General features: G+C 34.0%; 1 long non-coding RNA gene across 2 annotated transcripts; it reads left to right on the top strand.

Moving 5' to 3' along the window:
* Nucleotides 1-9,971: 9,971 nt before the first annotated feature.
* Nucleotides 9,972-17,243, top strand: LOC147409817 (uncharacterized). 2 transcript variants are annotated; one of them, XR_015175408.1, is made up of 7 exons: nucleotides 9,972-10,900; nucleotides 12,407-13,503; nucleotides 13,600-13,694; nucleotides 14,714-14,863; nucleotides 15,611-15,891; nucleotides 16,862-16,932; nucleotides 17,036-17,243. It is a non-coding gene; the product is annotated as an uncharacterized LOC147409817 (long non-coding RNA). The 2 variants fall into 2 exon arrangements; XR_015175407.1 differs by having other exon boundaries at nucleotides 12,407-13,694.
* The last annotated feature ends 818 nt before the right edge of the window (nucleotides 17,244-18,061 follow it).

Genomic DNA, 18,061 nt, shown 5'->3' with positions numbered 1-18,061 from the left:
TTTGATGCTTAACACCTTCCAAAACCCGTAATCTGATCCCTTACCCATCTCTCTGATCCGTGGATTTACCCATATCCATTTGGAGTTAATTTTGATTCCTAGACCTAACTAGGTGGCGACTCCCAATTCTTAGAAGTCCCCAATTAATAAATCGGACTCCTATTCACTATTTAGTGAAGAAGGGTCGAGGCGATTTCAATATGTTTCAGAAATTCAGATGAGGTATCTCAAAATAACAAAATTATAGAAACCACGCTACGCTAGGAAAATTTAACCCAAAAACATAGAAATCATCATTTTTCCAACAAAAAGAAGCTTTATGATAAAAATCACTAAAAAATGACCAAATTACCAAGATACCCCTAACATCAAAACATCCCTGGAGCCTATATTACGCTTAGAAAAATTCTTTTAAACACATAAAATAATAAATCGAAATCAAATAAACCATTTCGTCAATTTTCACAAAATTCGATAAAATTACGAAAATGCCCCTCATAAAGTTTACAACCATTTCATAGCAAAAAATTTCATAAACTACACAAACCAATATTCCCATTGAATTCTTTATGAAAAATCTATTCCAAAACATCCTGGAACATTGAAAAACGACTTAAAACGCAAAAAAGTCCTTTCCGAGGGTAAAACGATAATTTTACCATTTTAATACTTAAAATATCGAAGTTAATAATTAAAAAATTAATTAATGTAAAGTAAAATTCTAATTAAAATTAAAGTCAATCAAGTAAGACTTAAGTTAAAATCCTAAAATTAAAATCAATCATGTGAGACTTAAGTCAAAATCCTAAAATCAAGCCAATCAAGTAAGACTTAAGTCAAAATCTTAAAGTCAAGTCAATTAAATAAGACTTAAGTCAAAATCCTAAAATCTAGTCAATTCAGTAAGACTTAAGTCAAAATCCTAAATTCTAGTCAATCAAGTGAGACTTAAGTCAAAATCCTAATCAATCTAGTTAGACCAAAGTCAAACCCTAACCCTAATAGAATTCTGATTAAATTCTAAAACTATCTAATAGAATTCTAATCAAACTTTAAAACTATCTAATGTAATTCTAATTAAACACTAACTCTATCTAAAAAGCACTTAAAAAAATCTATAAATAAGGGTCTCTACAACCTATTTTCGTATCCAAAGAGAAAATCCTAGAAAAAGTAGGTCAAAAAGTCTTCCTAGCATTCCCCAAACCCTAATTTTGAAGTCCTAACTCCTTATCTATGATCCAACCCCCAACTTTTGTTCAAAAAACACCTAGAAATCTTTCAAAAATACCTAGAAATCCACTAAAAATTAAAAAGCACTTAGATTTAAGGAGAAGATACTTCATCTTGGAGATCTGAAGCAGATCCAATAACGGAAACGAAGCAAGGAATCAATCCGTCAGCTCTGAGGGAATTATCGTTGTGATCATCTAGGTATTTTTTTATTTATTTTTATTATTTATTTAGGTCTTTTAGCAATGTAGTTTTATTTAGGAAAAGTAGAGACCGACATTTGCCGGGCGGGGTTGGTGCTTAACACCTTCCAACCCCGTAACGTGATTTCCGGACCTGTATTTTCATTTGTAGATTAGTGTTATTTGCCTTTTAGAGTCAATGTTCGGTTCTTATACCGTAATAACTAGGTGGCGACTCCCAAATCTCAAAAATCAAAAGTAGATCTGTGCACCCCGCGGATCGAAGGCGCTTTCAGTATTCAGCCAACGAAATGTCCCATAATGGGCTTTCCATCATTCTTGGTTTAATATCTTTTATAATTTGAAAAGAAATATAAAGGAAATGTTAAGCTATGGCTTGCAAAAATTTTGCAACCATCAAACAAGCAAAGATATGAAGGGGAAATTCTAACCCCAGCACCCCCCCTCCCCAAAAAATAAATAAATAAATAAAATACATTACAGAAGATACTAGAAATATGATAAAAGCAACCTAAGATTTTCTGCTAATAGAGTTTTCAAGTTTCCCTTTTCTAAGCAAAAATAAATATTGAAAATACCAATTATATTAAAAACATCAAAACCTTAAATGCAGTAAGCTCCAAACCTTTGCACTAACAAAATGCCAAAACCCTAGCAAAAGCTATGTTCTCCTTCTTAACCCTTTTCTACACACATACACTCTCTCCCTTTCTCACTCCTAAGCCATATCATCTATTGAGGTTCTCTTCAATGAAAACCATGAATTCAAAAGTGAGCAATCTGAAACTTCCCTGTAAAACCAACTAGGACAGGCAACTGGACAATCCTATGTCAGTGATACATGGATAATCATGTTGAAACTTCCCCATATAGACATTCTATATACCCGAGATAGTTAAGAGGAAATAAAATGAAGAGGGATGTGTAAATGCCATGGCCTAATTACCTATAATTCATTTGTGTTTTTATCACTGAACTATAATACAAGATAAAAGCTTGACAATAAATTTGGATGGGCCCTAAACACTGCATTGGAATTAGTAAAGAAAAAATCAGTAAAGAGCATATATATCGAACCACGATATGAGAATATGTTACAAAAATTATTGGTAGACACCGTTTAAGCATAGAGGGAACTGAAAAACTTTGAAAAACATACCACATTTATGAAATTCTGAATGAAACATCTGAGACCGATGCAATTTCTAAAAAAAGAATTATTTGGAGTTGCATATTCACCAAAACCCTCAACACAGAAACAAAAGCAAACAACACCCATAATGCAACTTCGATTTCTTGTTTAACTTAAAGCCTCAAACTTAGTACTCCAATCCCAATCACAAAAATACTATAGATATGAAGTATGCCCATTAACAAAAGCTTCTTTTGGCAACAAGAAAGGAAAAGTAAAAATCAGAAATAGAAGATTGACTCTTCCTCAATATAAATTTAAGAGCAATAGAGATCCATGAGCTAACTTAATTGTAAAAAGTTATTAAAAATACTCAATTATGTTCCACAATAGATCCAAAATAAATAATGTGAATATTAAATGCTACCGAGAATTGGATTATACACTTTTTATTCTTCAAGAAAATTAGATTTTAAAAGAAAACAGAACTTCTGCAATATCATGAACAATGACAAAAAAAAACATGAACTATCAAAATCCCATAAAATAAAGATAACAACCTTTAGGGAAAAAATAAGAAGAAGAAGAAGAAGAAAGAAAGAAAGATACCCAACATTAGAAAAACCATGATTTTATTGAATTATGTTAATTTTCAGAGAAGAATTTAATTTTAGAATGGGTTTTTCTCTAAAATCAAAGAAAAATACATCAACAAACAAATTGAAATCTAAGGGATAACATAATTTTTTTTTTTTTTTTTTTTACATACAATGAAATATATAAATTAATAAAAGGTAATTCACAAAAAAAATTTATCTAAGAATAAAATAAATTTAATTTAAAAAAAAAAAAAAAAACCCAGAATTTCTACCAACAAGAAAGCATCAAAATAAAAAATAAAAATACAAAGAAAGAGAAAGAAAGAGATGTATTTGTCTAGAGAGAGAGAGAGGGAGAGAGAGAAAGCAATTGAAACTAAAAATTGTCGATTATGAGACTTTCGATTTTTTTTCTTCGGCATTGGTCGTGTTGTGTGAGGCTCTGTCGAGAACAGTTGCGTGCTGTGTCAGATGTTGTCGAGAAGAGGAGAGAGAGTTGTGTCGAGAAGAAGAGAGAGAGAGAGAGCTGTGCGAAAGACAGAGTTGTTCAAGGTTCTGTCGACAGCAAAGAGATGAAGAGTAGAAGAGAGAGAGAACTATGCAAGAGAAGACGAAAATGTAAGAGAGAGAGAGAGAGAGAGAGAGAGAGAGAGAGAGAGAGAGAGAGAGAGAGAGAGAGAGAGAGAGAGAGAGAGAGAGCTATGTGTTCTGTCGACAGAGGAGAAGAAGAGAAGAAGAGAAGAAAATGATCAGCGGCATATCCGTCCATTTTAAAAACGCAAATAAAATAAGCGAGTCTGAGGAGATCCTCAAATTTAAGTTTAAAATCGCAAATTTTTAACGTAACTTTTTTTTATCAACAGTGATTACGAATGAAAACACAGATTTACAACTCAAACATAGTAAAAAGAGTTTTTAAAAGCGTTATCAAACAACAACCTTATCTTTGTTGTCTTCTAACTTGATTTTCAAAGCTAAATCTTCCAACCTAAGGGGCATTAGCAAGCTCTTTGATTGAGTTTCAAGGGGATTGAATTTGAATTGTGCAATTGATCTACTCTTGGTATATTCTAATCTTCACTGGATTTTTACAATTAATTTTTTTTATTCATTTAATTATGTTTTCATCTTCATCAACATTCAAATTTGGATTTAATCTTGTTTTGATTATTTCACTTTCAAAATATATGTCCCAACTATTAGCAGTTACGAGTCAATAGAAGTGAATTTACTTTGGTTCTTAAGGCCACCTCTACCCATGCATTGCTCCTAGGAAGACTTCCGAATGCATGAATAAAGCATCAGTGCCAACAGAGCCCCAGTGCATCCTATAGTCAACAACCCGCTCGGACAAGAAAGCCGATTCGCCTTAGAAAGGAAATGTCAAAGAGTTTCGTCTTATGCCAATGCAAGTTCTTTCAGTTGGTAGAAGCAGATATTTCATTTCCAGTTCAAGCACAGTTGATCCAGGCGGTTGGGGTAGGGATGGATGGAATAACTTCTGGACGCGGTAACACGGGGAGACGAGTCACCCATGGACACCCCCTATGGAGGACTAGCAATAGGAGCGGGTCTCATAATTCTCGGTGGTGCGATAAGAGCGCATGAGAAATGGAATCTTTCTTAGTTGTGGAGTAATCTTGTTAAGATGCCACTCCAATATTTTGACAGGATTTTCATCGACCCCGGAAAATCAGACATTTTTTGGCTGTTATGTCTTGCAGATCAACAGGAAGATCATAACCCGAGTTTCGGTTGGGTTGAGCTTGAAGAGTAGGGTCGCCTAACTTTTTACTTGACTGCCATTCTGCAAGAAATTGTAGTGTTAGACAAAGATGATCCCTTTTGGTCATTGCAGGGGGACCCATTATCCGCCATGACCATGGTCCTGAATTTAGCAGAAAAACACTGTAGCACATCTTGGACAATCTGCGCACAAATAAAAATGGGTCCAAGTATTTTCTTCGATATGTAAAACATAAGTAAGTTGCCTCGATTTCTTTCCCCCCGGGTGTCTGATTCAGCGACCGACCACTTTAGTAGCATTCTCTTTCTGATTCCTACAGGGAAGCATCCGACCAGTTCAATCAATAGTAGGATTCAATTTCCCACCGATGCTGCTTCCGAACCAAGGAGTTGAGATTCCTCGATGGATTCTTCGTTGCCTGCATTTGATTGACTTCCACCTCAAGCCTTGAAATTGGCGAGAATCTTATTCGCTCTTGATTCCTACCATCCTTTAATCCATAACCAACTGGCCAGGATCCTTATTGTTTGATCCTTAGTTGTCCTATTGAGTAAGGTAAATTTAGTTTGTTCGAGTGACCCTTGCTACATCTACAATCATGCAGCAATACATTGATCTCAATGAAACGTTTACCAGGTAAACACTTTGTCCACATGGTCCTTTTAAGATATATTCAATTGCTTAGCATAGATTTCCCATAAGAGAAAATATAGACTCAAATCAAGTTGACTCGTCCAAGTCATCTGAGCATAAAGATGAAGGTTTTTATACTTTTTGATAAAATAATTAATTTTTAATAATGTATAATATATTAATAATTAATTTTTAATCCACCTTATTTTCTCAACAAATTTATAATTATTTGAATGTAAATGTATTATAATAAATAATTTTAAATTAATTAACAATTTATCTCATACAAGAAGAACTTAGTCAAATTAACTTGATATCAGTAGTGTCGACAACCCAAAATTGTGTTTTGGTCCTTTTTAGCATAAAGTGGCAGCGCTTTGGTATGTTTCATCTATCCAGTGAGGTCCGAAGGCAGAGAAGAAGTCAAAACCATACTGCCTGAATCACTTTCCAAACCCCCAAACCTAATCTTGAAACCTCCTAGAATCCCATACACTTGAATCCCATCTGAAATCGAAAATCCCAACCCCTTTTAAACATACTCTTGACCCTTCTAAAGGCACGAGAACCCTTCTTGAACCTTCCCAAATCATACCCGAACCTTAAACACCACCTCCTTACTTATTCTTGTATCAGTGCTCCAATTTTTCCTAGAAATCAGTATTTTCTCAAGTTTTCGAAACCCTCCAGAAATCCCCCAAAACCTTAATGGGCCCACCAACAAACCCATTTGACTTTTAAAGTCCAGCCCACGTACCTTGTCATCCTTCTACTAAATCTCCAAGTCAAATCAATCAAATATGACTAGAAATTGCCTAGATCGACCTACAACATCGGTCTAGTCAATCCCGAATCACAGCTTAACGACCCCAAATGCCTCAGAGCATGCATGCAAGCAAGGTTGGCAAGACAACATAAAGACTAAGATTCAAGGTCAATCTGAGTTGTGCCCTATAAAAGGGCACTCCACCCCTCCTTTTCAACATGCCTCTTTCAAGCCTATTACTCACTTAAGCTTCTACCTACCCCCTTGATACGTTTCCTTTTCCTATTGATCTAACAATTCGACGACCCGACCCAATATCTCGACGACCTGGCCCAACGAATTTGAAACCCTAATCACTTCACCCCGACCTTCATAAAAACCTTCCCCTGCCATCCATGTAGCCAAAACTCTGCCCAATCGACTGAACTATTTCCCACTTTTCTCTGAAAGTGTCGAGTCGTTGTCCAATCCTGATCCTACTTCACCGACACTATGGAATCTCTGCCATAAATCTGACTCAAATAAAGAACCACACTAAAGCTATGTCCGATTGTTCGACAAGCACACATGTATAAAATTATAAATAAATAACTTATTTACGTTTATAAATTATAAGTCCGGGTACGCGTTTCCAGTTTTAGTTCTTATTTTGGCGAAGTAATTTGGATCGCCTACTTGTACATTCCGCATTTGGAAGGACCAAACGAAATGACCAGAGGCCATTCTGTCAAATATTCCACTCAAAATCAATCAATAGAGATCATTTTGATTAACTCACTTTCCCTTGTACAAACTACAATTCACTTCGAATCCCACTCGTTCACCACTCAAACGATCAAAACTACAAAGCAAAGCACGAGGAAATATTCAAACCAAATATAAAGTAGTCGTCTCTTAAGATGGGGGATTGCGGTGCCTAACATCTTTCCCTTTCTCAATTGAATTGCTTACAAACATCTATGGATCATGTAGATCAGATTGAGAATCATCTCAATCGATGGGTGACTATTCATACCCCTTGAACTTGAATAGTGGCGGCTCTATTAATTACGTAGTACACCGAGTGAGGAAGTGCCAGGCTCGACTGAAAGGCTAGGTGTTAGAAAAAGAAAGCGAGAGAGGGCGGGGAACCATCGCGAGGGCGGGTGATACAAGTAGAGTACTAGGCAAGACATAATACTGTATTTAAAAGGATTGGGGTTGAATCATGGTTTTAAAATCGTTCGAGACCGACTAAAATGACTTAGCTAAATCTCCTTGGTATCCTCGTGAACAAGTGAGATTTACCATGCTAATCATCCTTCACAACGACTCATCCAAGATCCTATATGACTTGTCCAAAATTTTAAATTTTCAAAAGAGTTGGTCAAACTAGTCCACATTAATCAGATTTTTAATTATTTAATAAAACAATTAATTTTTAGCCATTTAAGTATTTATTTTCTTAATAGAAAAATGATATTGTGATTAAACATTTTCTAATCCACTGTATTTTATAGAAATATTATAAATGTATGGATATTAATATTAATAATTTTGTACCTATTGCAATGATTTATCTAGTCTGAGATGAGATGACTTGGTAGAGTCCACTCAGTAGTTGTGGGAGACGAGATAGAAGATCATGTGTTAATACGACGGGTAGAAAACTGACTTGCGAGAGAAAAAAACAGGGCTTGGTGAATGGTGATTAAGAGATTGAATTGAACACTCATCACACCCTTTATTTGTTGCTCACGCTGAAGTAGGGAAAAAAAGTCCCAGCAAAATCCCACTTTCTTGCTTTACTAGTACCATGCACGTGGAATGCTATAAGATGATATTTTAGATTTTAGAAAATATTTTCTATAAGATCATATCTTAGATTTTAGAAGATATTTAAAAAATAATTTTATTATAATTCGCTCTTAAATTATAATAAAAAAATATTTATTTGAGTAAAATATATAGGTTTTTTTTTTTCTTACTTGAAAATTCAATTATATTAGTTATAGAAAAAAAAAAAAAAACTTTCAAGTTAAGTTTATGTTAAATAGACTAAAAATAATTGAAAAACGAAAGATAGTTGATCAATTTTTCCTCATTAAAAATCATTTTTTCATTGGTGTATAAGTTTTTCTTTCATAGAAAGTGATGTCCCAAAATATTATATTAGAAGTATTTTAATTAAAGTCACTTTTTCATTGGTCTTGAAGTGTTAAGGCGTGTCATTAATTTGAAAATATGGAGGTATTTCAAATATTCACTAAACATTGGGGTATTTCATTAGTTGTAAACTTAAGGACGTGGGTGTTGGGAGATTAGGTTAGAAAAATATTTTATTTTCTTTAATAAGTTATTGTAGCTTTATTAACTTAGTAAGATTTCAAGTAAATAAATCTTCTCCAACCCACTATTAACAGGATCTTTTAGACTTTCAGAAGATTCCAAATATTATTCAACCAGTATGACTATGATTTAGATTATGAGGTGTATCCAAAATTCTCCAGATGGGAAGGTACTAATTAAAGTATTGGTGAAGGACAATTATATGGTACAAAGGATGCAAAACAAAATTGGAGAATTTTATTAGGACATAACTTTAAGAATTTTGTAATGAAAAATATCTAAGAATTGTGTAGAAAGAATTAAAAAATTTATTTTTCATCTTTCAATTTTAATTTTAAGTTTTGGGAGTCTAGTAACCGTCCATTTTTATCATCGTGATCATCTTAAAAAAAATATATTTAAATGATTTTTTCATAATATGAGTTTTCCATGCAATTTAGAAGGCTTTTAATTTCAATTGTCAATGTTACCGTCCATGTGGCCCAACAACTCTTAGTAAGATTTTAAATCTTATTAAGAAAAATGTTATATAAAAGAGTCATGATAATATGACTCACCAGGTGGCATACTCAAATGACTCCATGACGTGACAAGTTCAAGTACCATAGATTGGTATGCCTCAGGATATGATCCTGAGACGTATAGATCTGCGACTCTCGAACTTGTCCACATCATGGAGTCATTCAAGTATGCCACCTAACGAGTCATATTACCAGGACTCTATATAAAATAGATCGGTAACAGATGCTCTAATAAAAAAATAAAAAGATTTATTGTGTATACCTATCAATTGCAATTTATTACAATGATAAATAATTATTTCTTCAATATGAATTTATAAAAAATTATAAATTCAACGAAAAAAATAGTAAAACAATTTATGGTATTGTTGAAAGAAATAATAAATTGAAAGTTTTTTCATCTAGCATTAGATTTATTGAAGGGAGGAAGAAAAACATTGTTGAAGATTTTATAATACATATAAGGGTGAAAGAACAATAGATAAGATCATATTAATCACCTATACTCTGAATGATGTAACACCCCGAATTTTTAATTCGTATCTCGAGGAAAAATAAATAGTGAAATTTTAAGAAAATCTTGAAAGTGGGACTTAGGGTAAAATTGTGGGACCTTGTTTTGATCATTTTTAATAAAATCTGACCTCACCATTAGATTCAAAATGATCGAAAAACATAGTTTAGCCTGTAAGCACGCTCAAATGCGAGTCCGAATATAAAAGTTGCAAAATCCTCGATTATCGGGTCGGACCAGGCTAAAACAGTGACTTTTTGTTAGAGGAATAATTTTTAAAATTCGATCATATCATTGGGTTCATAACGAAAAATTATTCAACATAGACTATTTATTTGTCATTTTTGGAGATCAGGAAGTTGAATTATCGCCAAAAACGAAAACGACATCAAGTTTAGGGGTCACGTCAGGCCAAAAATGTAAATTTTTGATGGAGACATAATTTGTAGAAATTGACTATACCATTAGATCCGGAATGAAAAATTAGGCGAAATAGAGTATTCGTTTGTTAGTTTTGGAGACCGAATGACCAAGTTATAGTCGATCAAAACAATAGGCGAAATACCAAATTCGTCCCAAATTTCATTTAAATAATAATTTAATTTTTTTATTATATAACTCATCTTCCCCAACGCGTCATATGGCCGAGACATGTAAAACGAAAAATTTGATTTTCCTCCGATTCTTCCACCTCAGATCTCTCACAAACGGCTCGCCGTCGACGATCGACGCAGAAGGGAGAAATGTCCGCAGCTACGTTCTCTACAAAACCCACCCAACATTTCTTCGTTTTACTTTCTATTTCACCCGATATCGTCAAAAATCAGTCGTATTCGGATACGAAAATTTCGAAACTTTGACCTCGAATTTCGTCCGTTTCGGGGTCAAATCGCTTTCCGACGCAGAAGGAAGAAACGTCCGCAGCCTCATTCTCTACATAACCCAACCAAGTTCCTTCCGTTTTCTCGTCTTTTTCACCCCGTATAGTCAAAAATCAGCCGTATTTTTATACGGAGATTTTCGTAACTTCGACCTCGGTTTTCATCGATTTCGGGGTCAAACCACCTTTCGCTGTAGAAGGGAGAAGAGACGAGCACGTCGAGCTCTTCGAAACCACCGGGTCGGTTTCAAAAAATCAGCCGCTTCGAAGTTCGGTCCGCCTCGATTTTCGCGCCGATCGCCTCGATTTCCGCGCACACGCTTTGATCCTTTCGCCTAGACATTGTAAGGAACTCTCAATTTCTATTAGTAATCATAGATTGTGAAAATTGCATTTAGGATTTTATTGGAAAAATTTGGATGTATTTCCGAAATATAGAATTATTTGTTTATTTCAAAATTCACGCCAGAAATTGCCTGTTTGATATGTTTAATTGTATTTTTAACAAATTATACGTGGATAGAGTATTTTAACGGGTTATTGCCATAAATTGGGTCTTGTGCACTGCTCGGACCCCGTTTTGATATGAAATTTGTATTTTTTTTCAATATTATTGATAGAAATAAATTGTATAGTTGAAAAATGTGATTTAATATTCAATGAACTCATATTGAGTTGATGAATATCAGAAAATGGATATTTTATGAAGAGATTGAAAACTGTAAAAGTCGAAAAAAGGGAAAAAGGGTATGAAACGGTAAAATGTCAAAGTCACACCCGAGGGGTGATGTCTGCATTTTACGTTGTTGTGTTGTATGCAGGTTGGTGAACGGATATCCAGGGATAATGTTACTGGTTGCATGTTTATTTACTTTCTGTTAGCGCGAGGCGCTCTGTTATGTTATTTATTTTAGGCCGGGTGGCCACACTTGCATGGTAGGAAACTGGATATCTATTCTCAATCTTGTATTGTTAATTTCTCTTTTGTTTTCAAATGAAAATAATATATATAAGTAGCTATTTTGTGAGCTGTTAAAGAGTTTGTGAATGCCTGAAGGGATAGTGCATCATATCATCTGGAGTGGTGTACTATCCTGGGATGTACGGTAGGGACCACCAAACTCATACGTGGTATGGGACGCGTATGAGAGTGGAGTCACAACTGGAATCCGGGATATTCCTCTCTATCTTTACCAGTGAACTTGTAATGTAAAGGTGGTCGTATACGAATGGTTTGTATATTTGGGAATCACTTGCACGCCTGATAGGCATAGACGAAGATGATTAGTCAGTGATCACTAACAATCTATAGTAGTCGAACGTTCTGACACATCGAAAAGAGACCCATTGCTTACGGTCACGTCAAACGGCCAGCCTGAGCCGGATAAATGGTCAACCAAACGTGGTAAGGGCAGCGACCGGCCACAAAATCAGGAACTAAAAGCCAGAAAGGAATTGTAACATCATGTCCCGACTGGGAGCGATCCAGTCGTGAATCCCAACTCTCTAATTCCAATACTCCACCATTGTGTATTATGTATCGGTTGCGTATTTTGATATATAAAATGAAATGCATGTTTATTGTTTCTATTTGATCAATTAGAATTGTATAAAAAAAGAATGTTATAGTGAGTACTGCTGATCGATGTAATGTGAGTTTTAAAATGTTTAGTTGCTCATCCCTGGCTATATGTACCAGTTAATCGTAGTTTTCTTTTGTAAAACTTTGTTTATTTTAAAATGATTCAGTATGTTTATTCGTTCATGTTAGGAGAGGTTATTGGCAGAAATTGTTGCTTCCTTACTGGGTAACCATTGTTACTCACCCTTTCCTTCTCCATTTTTTTTAGTTTCAGATCTGAAGCTTGGCGAAACAAGTGTAGAACAAGAGCGAGGATCATCTGGTTGGTCAGATAGACAACCAGAGTCCGTCACCTGGTAAGTATTAGGGCTATACCCCTTAGTGGTGTCAGTTTCTCCAGGTAGTGTTATGGATTCTGTTTTGAGTGTTAGGAATTATGTTAGAGTGAGGAATTTTGTATAATCATGTATATAATTTTATTCTTCCGCACTCTGATCTATCGGACATTATTAGACGTATATAGGCTTCCGCTAGTATTATATTTTGTTTATTATATGCAGGATTGTATGGGTTTATCAGGTGCAGGTTGAATCGCCTTGGAATGCTAACATAAACAGAGGAGACCATGCCGAAATTTCGAGGTGCCACCTCGTACCTTGAAATCTGACATGGGGATTTGTGTTAGTGTTCGGCGGGGCGCCACAGAGATAATGGCAAGGGTTTTATCTTTGTTCTGATGCATTGGTTCTGTATTGAGTTGTTTAATCATGCCAACTTTTTTTTTTTTTTTAAGTGATGTTCATAAGATGACAAATAGAAGAAAAAACCCAATAAAATTGTAACAATTACTTCCATCAAAATAACAATATATACAAGATAACACAACAAAAATAGCGTCTTTCAGCGACCCAGTTTCAGTGGCGGCCAAAATAGGCGCCACTATAGAACACAACCTCCGCGCCATAAACCGAAATTTCACAAAAAAAACCTCTTTCTCCTGTATCAACAGATTTTGTGAAAATCACTCTCTCTTTCTCTCTCTCTCTCTGTAACAAGTTCATCACAGCTCCTCTACATCTAGGGTTTCAATTTTCATTCTCTCTCTCTCTCTCTCTTTATCAAGTTCTTCTTCACATTTTCTACAGTTTTAAGAATCGAAATCACAGATTTCGTAGTTCTTTAAGGTTTTGAGAATCCAAATCACTGTCTCTCTCTCTGTATCAAGTTCCTCTTCACATTTTTTGGAGTTTTGAGAATCGAAATCTGCTCTTCCCATCTCCTTTTCACATTCTCAGAAGTTTTGAGAATCGAAATCGCAGATTTCGTAGCTCTTTGAGGTTTAGAGAATCCAAATCGCAGAATGAGGTATGATTCTTACAATAAGATCTCTTCTATTTCTTTCTCCCGTCGAATTCGATAGATTTATGATCCAAATCGCAGAATGAGCTATGTTTGCTGTAGGAGATTTGGGGGAGATTTTCAATAGAGGTTGCTTGAATTTGAGCTAAGTTCCTTGGTTTTAGAGATTGAGATAAACAATATTACTCAATTAGTAGGTACAATCTTGAAACTTCAGATTCTATGTAATTGATTTGAGATGTGGTAGATTCGAGAGTTTTTTGTTTATTTGATTAGTAGTTACCATGTCTTTGTTGTTGGCATCAATGCAATCATTTCCCATCAGTGCAGCTATTTAAAATCATGTTGCACATATTATAGTTCCTTTTCTTATTCTTTATAGATTGCTCTAGTTTTTACCTCACCAAAATTGCGAGAAGTCTCTGTAGGATTAAGTTTTAGTTTATAATTAATCAAAATATGATGAATTCTTGATCCATTCATATTTCATTTTTGATGAAACATTTGAATGGCTGAAGCCAAGGATATGGTGAAGAACTTCACAAAATATAGATCTCTGCACCAATTGTGATTAACAGTACCATTTATGTATCCTCTTTTATGCTGCCATCCTTTTTTCCATCTAATATCACTGCTTTCTTGAATGATGATTTACAAGAAACTTGAATTTTTCCACTTGAGGAGATGTTGGCATGCATGAATTATGTCTTAAAAGTGTTAATTACTAGATGAAATAGGACACATAATGGACCAAGCATGTACAGCTAAAATAGTGTGGTGTTTGACATGAGTTTGGCATCCCTTTTGAAGTTCGTTTTACTTTTTCTTTTTTGATAGATATAAAATCTGTTAATCAGATTAAAGGAAATAAAGGAGGTTGTATGGATATGCCTCAAGAAAAGCAAAAGCACAGAACAATACAGAAGTGTTGAAAGAAGAGTTGCTTTATTAAGTGACTTGATCTTGGACTTCATATATTTGGGATGTGTGAAGCTCTTCAAGTACCCATTCATAACCAGAACTGTGGTTATTGGGTTATTCTCTCTAAAAGAAATTATGTTGTATATATGTTTGCATTCTTAAAAGTTTTTTTTAAATGGGATTGCAATTAATCTTCATTGCTACCTACCCTGTTTTGCTTTATGGAATTTTGTAGACCCCATCTGTTCTAAGATGGGGAAAAACAAAAGAATCTGATTCAAATCTTCCTATATAGCATGTTAGACTAGCAAGGCTTCATATGCGGAGAATCGGGGCTTGAGAATCGTGGTATGAATGATCTAACGTAGGCATTGCTCCAAATAGTGTAAGAGAATCCTGCAAATCATCCTGCACAACTTGGTTCACTTACAAATTTGCAATACTTGTAAGTATTGCTATATCCTACAAATGTTTGTGTGTTTTTACCTTCATTTTTAGATTTCATTGCATTTTTGTAGCAATTATTTGGACTCTATGTTTATGTTGATCTTTAAAAGTTCATATCCATTTCTTGTGCTGAAAGATATGGGAATCCTCCAAATCTAGGGTGAATAAATGTCGTATAAAAGTTCCTTTTACAAGATAGTTCTTCAATTATTTCAAAGGTGGGATAATAAATAATATGGGAATTTGCGGGGTAAGAGTATTTACTTATCTCTTCTTGCTTTTCCATGTTAATACATGCTTTTCCACAAGTACCGACTCCCCACTAAATTTTTGAAAGATTTGCACACTTAAGTTTGTATCGATTACTTCTTAGATGAAGTGCTCCTTGTCAACAAAATTGACTTAATTTCTTTTCTATGGCTTTTGATGGGATTGAGCTAATAACTTAATGGGGGACTGTTCATGGGGTCATAATAACTTGCATGTTATTTGGGTAACCAGAGACATGGTCAAGGTGTCATCAAAATGGTATTTACAGATAAAACTGTAAAACAGATCCTTTAGAAAGGTCTGACCAAAATCATTCCAATTGTATATAGCTAGTAAAAAGGCATAAGAGTAAAACTCTTTCACTGTTAGTGCTGTTGTAATTTAAAATTATTTCAGTGGCAAATGGTTTTATTATTACAATAGAAGTTGTCCCTTTATTACTTTCTATTAATTAGAAACAACTTTTGTTCTCCAGATGCGTGAAAAAATTATCAATCTCCAGTTTGGTGTGGAAACAACAGAAACACATGATGTTATGGCAACGCTGATCATCTTCAGTCTGGAGAAGCCTAACAAAACATAGAAAGCAACAGTTCATCAGCAACCTCTATCCCTCCCAAAACAACAATCCATTAAATTTCCATCGGTATCACTCAAGAATCAGGACTGCTACCGAAATCTCGTACATTTGTGAGCAATGTAATTTTAGGGTACAAGTCATACCGAAAAACTAGATAATATCGAGTTTGAAATAAGGTGATCTACCATTTAATTTTCATGCTTACCAATTTAAAAAACCAATTTATATTAGTTTAATATTCTGTTTTGAAGTATTATACTATAATTGGTTTAACATTTTGTTAAACATGAACCTATCAAATATGTATTCTTTTAAACATGAGGGGCTACCACTTTCATTTTTTTTTAGAAAAAAGAATTTCTCTTGTATGGGCTTGTAGAAATCATTATTGGTTGAATTGATTTTGTTTTTTAGAATTGGTTATATGCCAAAAGCAATTGTAATAGAAGTATTTTTTGAAGAATGTTTACCAACAAATCAAATATAAGGGAAAGAAGGGAAAGGTACCAAAGGTTCATGTATGTATGAGGCCAAAATTACTGGTCCCATTGTGTTGCTGCTATTGCGTGTGTGTCATGTGTGAGTGTATGTTGTGTATGGTATGGGGCAGACTAAGACAATAAGACTTTTCCTCGTCAATTGTAAAACTTCTGTTTTTTTTTAAATAAATAAATAATCCCAAAGAACTAAAACAGAGATATAAGAAACTTAAGGAATCTAAAGAGGTGGTGTCGAAGATCCTAGATCACATTGCTGCCAAGAGCTTAAAAGCCTACAACATCTGAATGTTTTAAACTGTCTGAACCATTGAATTCTTTGGGAGAAGAAAAACAATAGATTGCGTTGGTGTTCATTCAATAGCCCAAATCACTTAGTAATGTGCAAGTTTTGAATTAAAATGCAGTTTCCATTAGTCCCACTAAAGGGAAATTTTTTGATATTAAGCATTTGGGATTATTCCAATGTTAAATGGATACCAATGGACTAATATAATAAGTAAACCCGCAACAGTCGGATCTGTCTTGTTGGTTTGCTTGTGCTGTGTGTGGATAGTTGATACAACTTTTGTCTATCTTTCCTGCAATTTCCAATATTTCCTATCTGAAATAATAACGATTGGCAACTTTGATATAAATCTTCTTTTAGAGCAACAACAGATTGTGAGAGATGCTGAGGTGGAGAGACTCAAGGAATTGATCATTACTCTAATGAGAAAGGTAAATTCTCATCGATAATAGAATATGTTGTGTTTTAAAATATTTTATTAATAAATATTTATTTATTGATATGACTAATTTGATTAATTTATATGAATTGTAGGTTGATGAGCAGCACAATCAATCCGACAATGATCAATCTCCACAACAACCATGATAGATAGTTTTTGTTTTTAGAGTGATAAACATGGATTTATAAGCATTGACTCTTAATTCAATCGACTTATTATTTTGTTATACTTGTCTCTTAACTAATTTGATTTATTAAGTAATTGTGTTTAATTGACAGGTTGTATAAAAATAGGTATTTAATTACAAATAATTTTAAGATAAAAGAAATTAAAAAAAAAAAATATATATATATATATATATATATATATTATTGGCGATGGCCATTACTACCACTATAAGAATTCAAAATTATATTTATAGCTATGGTAATAAATTAATTAGTGGCGGTTTTTGGCCGTCACTATAGGGATTACTATCTATAGTGACGGTAATACAATCGATTAGTGGCGGTTTATGACCGTCACAATAGGGCTCAATCATATCTATAGCGACTGTTTTGGACCGCCACTATAGAGTTCCATATGGCCTTTAGCTACACCACCTATAGTGGCGCTACACGTGACCATCACTATTAATAATAGCGGCGGTCTTTTGGTATTTGCGACGGTTTTTGACCCCTGCTAAAAATCTAAAATTTTGTAGTGTAAAGTGTGTTGATTGTAAAGAATGGTTCTTGAATACTGGTAATAATCACTCTACGTAAACTTGATTAGGTTTCAATAATATGAATAAAACATGAAAATAACTTTAAAATACCATAACACCAACATATATGTCCATTGTATATTTATTAGAATTCTCAATTAAGATTCTAGGACTTAGACCCATAGCTCATATTATTTATTAAAAAAACAACTTTGAGGCCTAGGGTTCATGTCTTGCTTACTAACCAAATTTTTTTTGTCACGATTCTATATTACAATCCTAATATTGTAAGCTCTAATTCAATGTGGGCTCTTGCTTAAAATGAAAAAAATGTAAGCAAAACAATGTAAATCGTTATCTCATCTTAGATATAAAATACAAGAAAAAAAGAAAAAAAAATTGCTCATAGATT

The sequence above is a fragment of the Akebia trifoliata genome, chromosome 2 (genome assembly GCF_017979445.1).
Source record: "Akebia trifoliata isolate Shusen 1 chromosome 2, ASM1797944v1, whole genome shotgun sequence".
In the NCBI taxonomy this organism is placed as follows: Eukaryota; Viridiplantae; Streptophyta; class Magnoliopsida; order Ranunculales; family Lardizabalaceae; genus Akebia; species Akebia trifoliata.
The sequence above is the reverse complement of the archived record's forward strand: the minus strand, read 5'-3'. Positions and strand labels throughout refer to the sequence as shown.